At 26.0% G+C, this 14,026-nt stretch overlaps 1 long non-coding RNA gene across 2 annotated transcripts in view; it reads left to right on the plus strand.

Annotated features, from left to right (window-relative positions):
* Nucleotides 1-13,462: 13,462 nt before the first annotated feature.
* LOC129960688 (uncharacterized) overlaps nucleotides 13,463-14,026 on the plus strand; it is a 230,998-nt gene continuing 230,434 nt past the window's right edge. For both annotated transcript variants that reach the window (XR_008783656.1, XR_008783655.1), the window contains exon 1: nucleotides 13,463-13,525. This is a non-coding gene — a long non-coding RNA (uncharacterized LOC129960688). The remainder of the gene's footprint in view (nucleotides 13,526-14,026) is intronic.

The following is a 14,026-nucleotide window of genomic DNA, read 5'->3' on the forward strand; positions in this document are numbered from 1 at the left end:
TTGAATTTAAACATTTTTTTCTTTCCTTTCATAGGTATAAAAAGATATGAAAGGGACTTGGTTGAAATGCAAACTAATCTTAAGACATGAATGAGGTGTGTATATTTTTGTTTGTCTTTCATATTTTCAAGTTTTTTTTCATTAAATTACTACTTTGTGTTCATATTTAAATGTGTTCCAATGTAAGGGATGAGAAAAAAGTAACATGAATTATAAATTGGTCCTTTGACCTTGAACTGGAGAAATGTGTCTTGATACAACAAATCATGAATTTATGGCATAAAATTAATGTTTTTTGCTTCTTGACACTTTATATTTGTATTTTTCATTCTTTATTCTTGTTGCAGCTGCAACAGAATATTAGATCTCATTATTCTCAGTTTAATATTTAACTTCTAATTGTACTGTTCACTTAAAGGGTTTGTATTCTATATCTTTTGATTTCAAATGTTGGGGCATTTCTGTGTGTTAGTAAGACTGACTATGTTTCTCATTCCACTATATTCTTTTCTGAAATTTTTTATAAACTTAAAAACTGAAAATATTGCGTTTTTAGCATATAAGGTATTTGAAAATGTAAAGCATAATTTTTTGGCATAGCAAGAAAAGTATGTTCAGTTGTTATTACATTTGAATTTTAATTATATCTAAAATCTCTGTTACATACTAATGTCAATGCAGAATGAAATCTGCTTTCTCTCTGATAAACTTAATAATTAATCTGTATTTCGAAAAACTGAGAGTGGGATTTGATGTCTAAATCTTTAAGTCTCTGAATTTTTAAAAATAATTATTTATGTCCTGATGTGTATGTGTTTTACATTTCTTTAACAATACTGCATGCTGAATTTAAACATTTTTTTCTTTCCTTTCATAGGTATAAAATGTTATGAAAGGGACTTGGTTGAAATGCAAACTAATCTTAAGACATGAATGGGGTGTGTATATTTTTGTTTGTCTTTCATATTTTCAAGTTTTTTTATTGAATTACCACTTTGTGCTCATATTTAAACGTGTTCCAATGTAAGGGATGAGAAAAAAGTAACATGAATTATAAATTGGTCCTTTGACCTTGAATTTGAGAAATGTGTCTTGATACAACAAATCATGAATTTATTTCATAAAATCAATGTTTTTCTTCTTGACACTTTATATTTGTATTTTTCATTCTTTATTCTTGTTGCAGCTGCAACAGAATATTAGATCTCATTATTCTCAGTTTAATATTTAACTTCTAATTGTACTGTTCACTTAAAGTGTTTGTATTCTGTATCTTTTGATTTCAAATGTTGGGGCATTTCTGTGTGTTAGTAAGACTGACTATGTTTCTCATTCCACTATATTCTTTTCTGAACCTTTTTATAAAATTAAAAACTGAAAATATTGCTTTTTTAGCATATAAGGTATTTGAAAATGTAAAGCTTAATTTTTTGTCATATCAAGAAAAGTATGTTCAGTTGTTATTACATTTGAATTTTAATTATATCTAAAATCTCTGTTACATACTAATGTCAATGCAGAATGAAATCTGCTTTCTCTCTGATAAACTTAATAATTAATCTCTATTTCGAAAAACTGAGAATGGGATTTGATGTGTAAATTTTTAAGTCTCTGAATTTTTAAAAATAATTATTTATGTCCTGATGTGTATGTGTTTTACATTTCTTTAACAGTACTGCATGTTGAATTTAAAATTTTTTTTCTTTCCTTTCATAGGTATAAAAAGTTATGAAAGGGACTTGGTTGAAATGCAAACTAATCTTAAGACATGAATGAGGTGTGTATATTTTTGTTTGTCTTTCATATTTTCAAGTTTTTTTTCATTAAATTACTACTTTGTGTTCATATTTAAATGTGTTCCAATGTAAGGGATGAGAAAAAAGTAACATGAATTATAAATTGGTCCTTTGACCTTGAATTGGAGAAATGTGTCTTGATACAACAAATCATGAATTTATGGCATAAAATCAATGTTTTTTCTTCTTGACACTTTCTATTTGTATTTTTCATTCTTTATTCTTGTTGCAGCTGCAACAGAATATTAGATCTCATTATTCTCAGTTTAATATTTAACTTCTAATTGTACTGTTCACTTAAAGTGTTTGTATTCTATATCTTTTGATTTCAAATGTTGGGGCATTTCTGTGTGTTAGTAAGACTGACTATGTTTCTCATTCCACTATATTCTTTTCTGAACCTTTTTATAAAATTAAAAACTGAAAATAATGCTTTTTTAGCATATAAGGTATTTGAAAATGTAAAGCATAATTTTTTGGCATATCAAGAAACGTATGTTCAGTTGTTATTACATTTGAATTTTAATTATATCTAAAATCTCTGTTACATACTAATGTCAATGCAGAATGAAATCTGCTTTCTCTCTGATAAACTTAATAATTAATCTGTATTTCGAAAAACTGAGAATGGGATTTGATGTCTAAATTTTTGAGTCTCTGAATTTTTAAAAATAATTATTTATGTCCTGATGTGTATGTGTTTTACATTTCTTTAACAATACTGCATGTTGAATTTAAACATTTTTTTCTTTCCTTTCATAGGTATAAAAAGTTATGAAAGGGACTTGTTTGAAATGCAAACTAATCTTAAGACATGAATGAGGTGTGTATATTTTTGTTTGTCTTTCATATTTTCAAGTTTTTTTTCATTAAATTACTACTTTGTGTTCATATTTAAATGTGTTCCAATGTAAGGGATGAGAAAAAAGTAACATGAATTATAAATTGGTCCTTTGACCTTGAACTGGAGAAATGTGTCTTGATACAACAAATCATGAATTTATGGCATAAAATTAATGTTTTTTGCTTCTTGACACTTTATATTTGTATTTTTCATTCTTTATTCTTGTTGCAGCTGCAACAGAATATTAGATCTCATTATTCTCAGTTTAATATTTAACTTCTAATTGTACTGTTCACTTAAAGGGTTTGTATTCTATATCTTTTGATTTCAAATGTTGGGGCATTTCTGTGTGTTAGTAAGACTGACTATGTTTCTCATTCCACTATATTCTTTTCTGAAATTTTTTATAAACTTAAAAACTGAAAATATTGCGTTTTTAGCATATAAGGTATTTGAAAATGTAAAGCATAATTTTTTGGCATAGCAAGAAAAGTATGTTCAGTTGTTATTACATTTGAATTTTAATTATATCTAAAATCTCTGTTACATACTAATGTCAATGCAGAATGAAATCTGCTTTCTCTCTGATAAACTTAATAATTAATCTGTATTTCGAAAAACTGAGAGTGGGATTTGATGTCTAAATCTTTAAGTCTCTGAATTTTTAAAAATAATTATTTATGTCCTGATGTGTATGTGTTTTACATTTCTTTAACAATACTGCATGCTGAATTTAAACATTTTTTTCTTTCCTTTCATAGGTATAAAATGTTATGAAAGGGACTTGGTTGAAATGCAAACTAATCTTAAGACATGAATGGGGTGTGTATATTTTTGTTTGTCTTTCATATTTTCAAGTTTTTTTATTGAATTACCACTTTGTGCTCATATTTAAACGTGTTCCAATGTAAGGGATGAGAAAAAAGTAACATGAATTATAAATTGGTCCTTTGACCTTGAATTTGAGAAATGTGTCTTGATACAACAAATCATGAATTTATTTCATAAAATCAATGTTTTTCTTCTTGACACTTTATATTTGTATTTTTCATTCTTTATTCTTGTTGCAGCTGCAACAGAATATTAGATCTCATTATTCTCAGTTTAATATTTAACTTCTAATTGTACTGTTCACTTAAAGTGTTTGTATTCTGTATCTTTTGATTTCAAATGTTGGGGCATTTCTGTGTGTTAGTAAGACTGACTATGTTTCTCATTCCACTATATTCTTTTCTGAACCTTTTTATAAAATTAAAAACTGAAAATATTGCTTTTTTAGCATATAAGGTATTTGAAAATGTAAAGCTTAATTTTTTGTCATATCAAGAAAAGTATGTTCAGTTGTTATTACATTTGAATTTTAATTATATCTAAAATCTCTGTTACATACTAATGTCAATGCAGAATGAAATCTGCTTTCTCTCTGATAAACTTAATAATTAATCTCTATTTCGAAAAACTGAGAATGGGATTTGATGTGTAAATTTTTAAGTCTCTGAATTTTTAAAAATAATTATTTATGTCCTGATGTGTATGTGTTTTACATTTCTTTAACAGTACTGCATGTTGAATTTAAAATTTTTTTTCTTTCCTTTCATAGGTATAAAAAGTTATGAAAGGGACTTGGTTGAAATGCAAACTAATCTTAAGACATGAATGAGGTGTGTATATTTTTGTTTGTCTTTCATATTTTCAAGTTTTTTTTCATTAAATTACTACTTTGTGTTCATATTTAAATGTGTTCCAATGTAAGGGATGAGAAAAAAGTAACATGAATTATAAATTGGTCCTTTGACCTTGAATTGGAGAAATGTGTCTTGATACAACAAATCATGAATTTATGGCATAAAATCAATGTTTTTTCTTCTTGACACTTTCTATTTGTATTTTTCATTCTTTATTCTTGTTGCAGCTGCAACAGAATATTAGATCTCATTATTCTCAGTTTAATATTTAACTTCTAATTGTACTGTTCACTTAAAGTGTTTGTATTCTATATCTTTTGATTTCAAATGTTGGGGCATTTCTGTGTGTTAGTAAGACTGACTATGTTTCTCATTCCACTATATTCTTTTCTGAACCTTTTTATAAAATTTAAAACTGAAAATAATGCTTTTTTAGCATATAAGGTATTTGAAAATGTAAAGCATAATTTTTTGGCATATCAAGAAACGTATGTTCAGTTGTTATTACATTTGAATTTTAATTATATCTAAAATCTCTGTTACATACTAATGTCAATGCAGAATGAAATCTGCTTTCTCTCTGATAAACTTAATAATTAATCTGTATTTCGAAAAACTGAGAATGGGATTTGATGTCTAAATTTTTGAGTCTCTGAATTTTTAAAAATAATTATTTATGTCCTGATGTGTATGTGTTTTACATTTCTTTAACAATACTGCATGTTGAATTTAAACATTTTTTTCTTTCCTTTCATAGGTATAAAAAGTTATGAAAGGGACTTGTTTGAAATGCAAACTAATCTTAAGACATGAATGAGGTGTGTATATTTTTGTTTGTCTTTCATATTTTCAAGTTTTTTTTCATTAAATTACTACTTTGTGTTCATATTTAAATGTGTTCCAATGTAAGGGATGAGAAAAAAGTAACATGAATTATAAATTGGTCCTTTGACCTTGAATTTGAGAAATGTGTCTTGATACAACAAATCATGAATTTATTTCATAAAATCAATGTTTTTCTTCTTGACACTTTATATTTGTATTTTTCATTGTTTATTCTTGTTGCAGCTGCAACAGAATATTAGATCTCATTATTCTCAGTTTAATATTTAACTTCTAATTGTACTGTTCACTTAAAGTGTTTGTATTCTGTATCTTTTGATTTCAAATGTTGGGGCATTTCTGTGTGTTAGTAAGACTGACTATGTTTCTCATTCCACTATATTCTTTTCTGAACCTTTTTATAAAATTAAAAACTGAAAATATTGCTTTTTTAGCATATAAGGTATTTGAAAATGTAAAGCTTAATTTTTTGTCATATCAAGAAAAGTATGTTCAGTTGTTATTACATTTGAATTTTAATTATATCTAAAATCTCTGTTACATACTAATGTCAATGCAGAATGAAATCTGCTTTCTCTCTGATAAACTTAATAATTAATCTCTATTTCGAAAAACTGAGAATGGGATTTGATGTGTAAATTTTTAAGTCTCTGAATTTTTAAAAATAATTATTTATGTCCTGGTGTGTATGTGTTTTACATTTCTTTAACAGTACTGCATGTTGAATTTAAAATTTTTTTTCTTTCCTTTCATAGGTATAAAAAGTTATGAAAGGGACTTGGTTGAAATGCAAACTAATCTTAAGACATGAATGAGGTGTGTATATTTTTGTTTGTCTTTCATATTTTCAAGTTTTTTTTCATTAAATTACTACTTTGTGTTCATATTTAAATGTGTTCCAATGTAAGGGATGAGAAAAAAGTAACATGAATTATAAATTGGTCCTTTGACCTTGAATTGGAGAAATGTGTCTTGATACAACAAATCATGAATTTATGGCATAAAATCAATGTTTTTTCTTCTTGACACTTTCTATTTGTATTTTTCATTCTTTATTCTTGTTGCAGCTGCAACAGAATATTAGATCTCATTATTCTCAGTTTAATATTTAACTTCTAATTGTACTGTTCACTTAAAGTGTTTGTATTCTATATCTTTTGATTTCAAATGTTGGGGCATTTCTGTGTGTTAGTAAGACTGACTATGTTTCTCATTCCACTATATTCTTTTCTGAACCTTTTTATAAAATTAAAAACTGAAAATAATGCTTTTTTAGCATATAAGGTATTTGAAAATGTAAAGCATAATTTTTTGGCATATCAAGAAACGTATGTTCAGTTGTTATTACATTTGAATTTTAATTATATCTAAAATCTCTGTTACATACTAATGTCAATGCAGAATGAAATCTGCTTTCTCTCTGATAAACTTAATAATTAATCTGTATTTCGAAAAACTGAGAATGGGATTTGATGTCTAAATTTTTGAGTCTCTGAATTTTTAAAAATAATTATTTATGTCCTGATGTGTATGTGTTTTACATTTCTTTAACAATACTGCATGTTGAATTTAAACATTTTTTTCTTTCCTTTCATAGGTATAAAAAGTTATGAAAGGGACTTGTTTGAAATGCAAACTAATCTTAAGACATGAATGAGGTGTGTATATTTTTGTTTGTCTTTCATATTTTCAAGTTTTTTTCATTAAATTACTACTTTGTGTTCATATTTAAATGTGTTCTAATGTAAGGGATGAGAAAAAAGTTATATGAATTATAAATTGGTCCTTTGACCTTGAATTGGAGAAATGTGTCTTGATACAACAAATCATGAATGTATGGCATAAAATCAATGTTTTTTGCTTCTTGACACTTTCTATTTATATTTTTCATTCTTTATTCTTGTTGCAGCTGCAACAGAATATTAGATCTCATTATTCTCAGTTGAATATTTAACTTCTAATTGTACTGTTCACTTAAAGTGTTTGTATTCTGTATCTTTTGATTTCAAATGTTGGGGCATTTCTGTGTGTTAGTAAGACTGACTATGTCTCTCATTCCACTATATTCTTTTCTGAACCTTTTTATAAAATTAAAAACTGAAAATATTGCTTTTTTAGCATATAAGGTATTTGAAAATGTAAAGCATAATTTTTTGGCATAGCAAGAAAAGTATGTTCAGTTGTTATTACATTTGAATTTTAATTATATCTAAAATCTCTGTTACATACTAATGTCAATGCAGAATGAAATCTGCTTTCTCTCTGATAAACTTAATAATTAATCTGTATTTCGAAAAACTGAGAATGGGATTTGATGTCTAAATTTTTAAGTCTCTGAATTTTTAAAAATAATTATTTATGTCCTGATGTGTATGTGTTTTACATTTCTTTAACAATACTGCATGTTGAATTTAAACATTTTTTTCTTTCCTTTCATAGGTATAAAAAGATATGAAAGGGACTTGGTTGAAATGCAAACTAATCTTAAGACATGAATGAGGTGTGTATATTTTTGTTTGTCTTTCATATTTTCAAGTTTTTTTTCATTAAATTACTACTTTGTGTTCATATTTAAATGTGTTCCAATGTAAGGGATGAGAAAAAAGTAACATGAATTATAAATTGGTCCTTTGACCTTGAACTGGAGAAATGTGTCTTGATACAACAAATCATGAATTTATGGCATAAAATTAATGTTTTTTGCTTCTTGACACTTTATATTTGTATTTTTCATTCTTTATTCTTGTTGCAGCTGCAACAGAATATTAGATCTCATTATTCTCAGTTTAATATTTAACTTCTAATTGTACTGTTCACTTAAAGTGTTTGTATTCTATATCTTTTGATTTCAAATGTTGGGGCATTTCTGTGTGTTAGTAAGACTGACTATGTTTCTCATTCCACTATATTCTTTTCTAAACCTTTTTATAAAATTAAAAACTGAAAATATTGCTTTTTTAGCATATAAGGTATTTGAAAATGTAAAGAATAATTTTTTGGCATATCAAGAAAAGTATGTTCATTTGTTATTACATTTGAATTTTAATTATATCTAAAATCTCTGTTACATACTAATGTCAATGCAGAATGAAATCTGCTTTCTCTCTGATAAACTTAATAATTATCTGTATTTCGAAAAACTCAGAATGGGATTTGATGTGTAAATTTTTAAGTCTCTGAATTTTTAAAAATAATTATTTATGTCCTGATGTGTATGTGTTTTACATTTCTTTAACAATACTGCATGTTGAATTTAAACATTTTTTTCTTTCCTTTCATAGGTATAAAAAGTTATGAAAGGGACTTGGTTGAAATGCAAACTAATCTTAAGACATGAATGAGGTGTGTATATTTTTGTTTGTCTTTCATATTTTCAAGTTTTTTTTTCATTAAATTACTACTTTGTGTTCATATTTAAATGTGTTCTAATGTAAGGGATGAGAAAAAAGTTACATAAATTAAAAATTGGTCCTTTGAACTTTAATTGGAGTAATGTGTCTTGATACAACAAATCATGAATTTATGGCATAAAATCAATGTTTTTTGCTTCTTGACACTTTCTATTTGTATTTTTCATTCTTTATTCTTGTTGCAGCTGCAACAGAATATTAGATCTCATTATTCTCAGTTTAATATTTAACTTCTAATTGTACTGTTCACTTAAAGTGTTTGTATTCTATATCTTTTGATTTCAAATGTTGGGGCATTTCTGTGTGTTAGTAAGACTGACTATGTTTCTCATTCCACTATATTCTTTTCTAAACCTTTTTATAAAATTAAAAACTGAAAATATTGCTTTTTTAGCATATAAGGTATTTGAAAATGTAAAGAATAATTTTTTGGCATATCAAGAAAAGTATGTTCATTTGTTATTACATTTGAATTTTAATTATATCTAAAATCTCTGTTACATACTAATGTCAATGCAGAATGAAATCTGCTTTCTCTCTGATAAACTTAATAATTATCTGTATTTCGAAAAACTCAGAATGGGATTTGATGTGTAAATTTTTAAGTCTCTGAATTTTTAAAAATAATTATTTATGTCCTGATGTGTATGTGTTTTACATTTCTTTAACAATACTGCATGTTGAATTTAAACATTTTTTTCTTTCCTTTCATAGGTATAAAAAGTTATGAAAGGGACTTGGTTGAAATGCAAACTAATCTTAAGACATGAATGAGGTGTGTATATTTTTGTTTGTCTTTCATATTTTCAAGTTTTTTTTTCATTAAATTACTACTTTGTGTTCATATTTAAATGTGTTCTAATGTAAGGGATGAGAAAAAAGTTACATAAATTAAAAATTGGTCCTTTGAACTTTAATTGGAGTAATGTGTCTTGATACAACAAATCATGAATTTATGGCATAAAATCAATGTTTTTTGCTTCTTGACACTTTCTATTTGTATTTTTCATTCTTTATTCTTGTTGCAGCTGCAACAGAATATTAGATCTCATTATTCTCAGTTTAATATTTAACTTCTAATTGTACTGTTCACTTAAAGTGTTTGTATTCTATATCTTTTGATTTCAAATGTTGGGGCATTTCTGTGTGTTAGTAAGACTGACTATGTTTCTCATTCCACTATATTTTTATAAAATTAAAAACTGAAAATATTGCGTTTTTAGCATATAAGGTATTTGAAAATGTAAAGCATAATTTTTTGGCATAGCAAGAAAAGTATGTTCAGTTGTTATTACATTTGAATTTTAATTATATCTAAAATCTCTGTTACATACTAATGTTAATGCAGAATGAAATCTGCTTTCTCTCTGATAAACTTAATAATTAATCTCTATTTCGAAAAACTGAGAATGGGATTTGATGTGTAAATTTTTGAGTCTCTGAATTTTTAAAAATAATTATTTATGTCCTGATGTGTATGTGTTTTACATTTCTTTAACAATACTGCATGTTGAATTTAAACATTTTTTTCTTTCCTTTCATAGGTATAAAAAGTTATGAAAGGGACTTGTTTGAAATGCAAACTAATCTTAAGACATGAATGAGGTGTGTATATTTTTGTTTGTCTTTCATATTTTCAAGTTTTTTTCATTAAATTACTACTTTGTGTTCATATTGAAATGTGTTCTAATGTAAGGGATGAGAAAAAAGTTATATGAATTATAAATTGGTCTTTTGACCTTGAATTGGAGAAATGTGTCTTGATACAACAAATCATGAATGTATGGCATAAAATCAATGTTTTTTGCTTCTTGACACTTTCTATTTATATTTTTCATTCTTTATTCTTGTTGCAGCTGCAACAGAATATTAGATCTCATTATTCTCAGTTGAATATTTAACTTCTAATTGTACTGTTCACTTAAAGTGTTTGTATTCTGTATCTTTTGATTTCAAATGTTGGGGCATTTCTGTGTGTTAGTAAGACTGACTATGTTTCTCATTCCACTATATTTTTATAAAATTAAAAACTGAAAATATTGCGTTTTTAGCATATAAGGTATTTGAAAATGTAAAGCATAATTTTTTGGCATATCAAGAAACGTATGTTCAGTTGTTATTACATTTGAATTTTAATTATATCTAAAATCTCTGTTACATACTAATGTCAATGCAGAATGAAATCTGCTTTCTCTCTGATAAACTTAATAATTAATCTGTATTTCGAAAAACTGAGAATGGGATTTGATGTCTAAATTTTTGAGTCTCTGAATTTTTAAAAATAATTATTTATGTCCTGATGTGTATGTGTTTTACATTTCTTTAACAATACTGCATGTTGAATTTAAACATTTTTTTCTTTCCTTTCATAGGTATAAAAAGTTATGAAAGGGACTTGTTTGAAATGCAAACTAATCTTAAGACATGAATGAGGTGTGTATATTTTTGTTTGTCTTTCATATTTTCAAGTTTTTTTCATTAAATTACTACTTTGTGTTCATATTTAAATGTGTTCTAATGTAAGGGATGAGAAAAAAGTTATATGAATTATAAATTGGTCCTTTGACCTTGAATTGGAGAAATGTGTCTTGATACAACAAATCATGAATGTATGGCATAAAATCAATGTTTTTTGCTTCTTGACACTTTCTATTTATATTTTTCATTCTTTATTCTTGTTGCAGCTGCAACAGAATATTAGATCTCATTATTCTCAGTTGAATATTTAACTTCTAATTGTACTGTTCACTTAAAGTGTTTGTATTCTGTATCTTTTGATTTCAAATGTTGGGGCATTTCTGTGTGTTAGTAAGACTGACTATGTTTCTCATTCCACTATATTCTTTTCTGAACCTTTTTATAAAATTAAAAACTGAAAATATTGCTTTTTTAGCATATAAGGTATTTGAAAATGTAAAGCATAATTTTTTGGCATAGCAAGAAAAGTATGTTCAGTTGTTATTACATTTGAATTTTAATTATATCTAAAATCTCTGTTACATACTAATGTCAATGCAGAATGAAATCTGCTTTCTCTCTGATAAACTTAATAATTAATCTGTATTTCGAAAAACTGAGAATGGGATTTGATGTCTAAATTTTTAAGTCTCTGAATTTTTAAAAATAATTATTTATGTCCTGATGTGTATGTGTTTTACATTTCTTTAACAATACTGCATGTTGAATTTAAACATTTTTTTCTTTCCTTTCATAGGTATAAAAAGATATGAAAGGGACTTGGTTGAAATGCAAACTAATCTTAAGACATGAATGAGGTGTGTATATTTTTGTTTGTCTTTCATATTTTCAAGTTTTTTTTCATTAAATTACTACTTTGTGTTCATATTTAAATGTGTTCCAATGTAAGGGATGAGAAAAAAGTAACATGAATTATAAATTGGTCCTTTGACCTTGAACTGGAGAAATGTGTCTTGATACAACAAATCATGAATTTATGGCATAAAATTAATGTTTTTTGCTTCTTGACACTTTATATTTGTATTTTTCATTCTTTATTCTTGTTGCAGCTGCAACAGAATATTAGATCTCATTATTCTCAGTTTAATATTTAACTTCTAATTGTACTGTTCACTTAAAGTGTTTGTATTCTATATCTTTTGATTTCAAATGTTGGGGCATTTCTGTGTGTTAGTAAGACTGACTATGTTTCTCATTCCACTATATTCTTTTCTAAACCTTTTTATAAAATTAAAAACTGAAAATATTGCTTTTTTAGCATATAAGGTATTTGAAAATGTAAAGAATAATTTTTTGGCATATCAAGAAAAGTATGTTCATTTGTTATTACATTTGAATTTTAATTATATCTAAAATCTCTGTTACATACTAATGTCAATGCAGAATGAAATCTGCTTTCTCTCTGATAAACTTAATAATTATCTGTATTTCGAAAAACTCAGAATGGGATTTGATGTGTAAATATTTAAGTCTCTGAATTTTTAAAAATAATTATTTATGTCCTGATGTGTATGTGTTTTACATTTCTTTAACAATACTGCATGTTGAATTTAAACATTTTTTTCTTTCCTTTCATAGGTATAAAAAGTTATGAAAGGGACTTGGTTGAAATGCAAACTAATCTTAAGACATGAATGAGGTGTGTATATTTTTGTTTGTCTTTCATATTTTCAAGTTTTTTTTTCATTAAATTACTACTTTGTGTTCATATTTAAATGTGTTCTAATGTAAGGGATGAGAAAAAAGTTACATAAATTAAAAATTGGTCCTTTGACCTTTAATTGGAGTAATGTGTCTTGATACAACAAATCATGAATTTATGGCATAAAATCAATGTTTTTTGCTTCTTGACACTTTCTATTTGTATTTTTCATTCTTTATTCTTGTTGCAGCTGCAACAGAATATTAGATCTCATTATTCTCAGTTTAATATTTAACTTCTAATTGTACTGTTCACTTAAAGTGTTTGTATTCTATATCTTTTGATTTCAAATGTTGGGGCATTTCTGTGTGTTAGTAAGACTGACTATGTTTCTCATTCCACTATATTTTTATAAAATTAAAAACTGAAAATATTGCGTTTTTAGCATATAAGGTATTTGAAAATGTAAAGCATAATTTTTTGGCATAGCAAGAAAAGTATGTTCAGTTGTTATTACATTTGAATTTTAATTATATCTAAAATCTCTGTTACATACTAATGTCAATGCAGAATGAAATCTGCTTTCTCTCTGATAAACTTAATAATTAATCTCTATTTCGAAAAACTGAGAATGGGATTTGATGTGTAAATTTTTAAGTCTCTGAATTTTTAAAAATAATTATTTATGTCCTGATGTGTATGTGTTTTACATTTCTTTAACAATACTGCATGTTGAATTTAAACATTTTTTTCTTTCCTTTCATAGGTATAAAAAGTTATGAAAGGGACTTTGTTGAAATGCAAACTAATCTTAAGACATGAATGAGGTGTGTATATTTTTGTTTGTCTTTCATATTTTCAAGTTTTTTTTTCATTAAATTACTACTTTGTGTTCATATTTAAATGTGTTCTAATGTAAGGGATGAGAAAAAAGTTACATAAATTATAAATTGGTCCTTTGACCTTGAATTGGAGTAATGTGTCTTGATACAACAAATCATGAATTTATGGCATAAAATCAATGTTTTTTGCTTCTTGACACTTTCTATTTGTATTTTTCATTCTTTATTCTTGTTGCAGCTTCAACAGAATATTAGATCTCATTATTCTCAGTTTAATATTTAACTTCTGATTGTACTGCTCACTTAAAGTGTTTGTATTCTATATCTTTTGATTTCAAATGTTGGGGCATTTCTGTGTGTTAGTAAGACTGACTATGTTTCTCATTCCACTATATTCTTTTCCAAACCTTTTTATAAAATTAAAAACTGAAAATATTGCTTTTTTAGCATATAAGGTATTTGAAAATGTAAAGCTTAATTTTTTGG

The sequence above is a fragment of the Argiope bruennichi genome, chromosome X2, assembly GCF_947563725.1.
Source record: "Argiope bruennichi chromosome X2, qqArgBrue1.1, whole genome shotgun sequence".
Lineage (NCBI taxonomy): Eukaryota > Metazoa > Arthropoda > Arachnida > Araneae > Araneidae > Argiope > Argiope bruennichi.